This window comes from Chrysochloris asiatica, unplaced genomic scaffold (assembly GCF_000296735.1).
Source record: "Chrysochloris asiatica unplaced genomic scaffold, ChrAsi1.0 scaffold00196, whole genome shotgun sequence".
In the NCBI taxonomy this organism is placed as follows: domain Eukaryota; kingdom Metazoa; phylum Chordata; class Mammalia; order Afrosoricida; family Chrysochloridae; genus Chrysochloris; species Chrysochloris asiatica.
In genome coordinates, this window is record NW_006408714.1 from 366,877 (window position 1) to 368,531 (window position 1,655).

Sequence of the window (1,655 nt, forward strand, 5' to 3'; positions counted from 1 at the left end):
CTATTTTATCCTGTAATCTATCTGACCTTCTTACCACCTGGATCTCTGTTCCTATGTGTTTATCTTCTTTCACATTATAATTATTTTGATTGAATACTGTAGTCTATAGCCCCAGAAAAGAGGGAAGAGAAAATTAAAATTCTGTAGCAAGATATGAGTACAACTGTAATGTCCCTCTCTCAGTTTCTTGTCTTCAAGGCTGCCTGAGAAATTTCAAGATGCCACTGTTGGTCATTATGACATAACTCAGGATTTAATTTTTGATCTGTTTACTTTTTTAATTTATCTTTCTTCTGCTCCAAAACTCCTGTTCAGACCTTTTTCCTAGTGATTAACAGTTCAGGGCTGCCTGTGGCCATTTTGCACTGCCATTTGGTTTTAAGGGAATCCTTTCCCTTTGAATTCTGAGTAGATCTCTGCACATACATAGTAAAACCCTCCAGGGGTGGGAGGGGTTTTCACTCACTCAGGCACCCTCTGTAGTCATCAGAATTGAGGTGCACAGACAATAAGAGACCAATGAACAGAGAAAGAAAGAATTTTTTAAAAAGAGAGAGAGAATGGGCACCCCTTTATCTCTGAGAATGTGTCAGGTATCAGCTGTAACTCTGATCCTTCCCCTACTCCATCTCATCTAAGATAGCTGCTTCGGGAGCCACTTAGGCTGGCCGATCAGAAAGCTCCAGATTTCTTGCTTCTGCTACAAATTCCACTGGCTGTAAGCTTTCAAAATTTCTAAATATTCATTTATATGTAATTCAGAGTTCTGGGACTGTCTCCTGAACCTGCTTTGCCCAGTATTCTGTATTATTCAATTCTACTCCTTTGTCCTTTCAGTGTTTTGTCCATGTCTGATATCTTATTATTAATCATTTGGATCTCTTTTTGCAAGTTTTGAGCTATTTCCAATGCTGTATCTATCTTATTTATTTGTTCTTGTAGCATTTTCCTTACTTCTTCCTTACTTTTCTCAACTGCTATCTGGAGCATTTGGATGCACCTCAATTTCATTCTCCTGAATTCCTTCTCAGGTCTGCCCTCCTTCCAGTGGCAAGTCTAGGTCTACCTGCAGCTCATTTGTTTCAGTTACTCTATCTTGTTTCTGGACATGTGCCAAAATCTTCAACTGTTTCTTTGGTATCTTCAATAATTAGATGTTTTCCAGTAATTAGATGAATGTATGTTGATGTATTATTAAGCTTTCTGATTGCCTTGAAGTAGATGTGATCAAGAGATAAGATTTCTTTGTCATTTTTTTCTCATTACTCAACTCGGAGTAACTGCAGCAGGTGTTGATGGTCTATATGGTATATACCAGCTGGTATTGGCTCCTGCCTGAATGGTAGAATTTTATAGGGTGTGATTGTAGCTTGATTCTTTGACCAAAATTGCTGTCTTTTCTTGGGTAAAGTATGGATAGAAAGAGCACTCCTCATCCCAGGTAAAAGGGGAACCAATGAAACAAAATTTAAAACTACAACAGCAAAAAAAAAAAAAAAACAACCCCAAAAAACACAGATTTGATACTACAGTCTATAATCACAAAACAAAAACAAAAAAGCTGTAGCAAAATATAAGCATGACTTTAACACCCTTCACTTAGTTGGCTGGAGCTGTTCTGGGAGATTACTTGATTTTAAGCAGTTCCTGTGGAC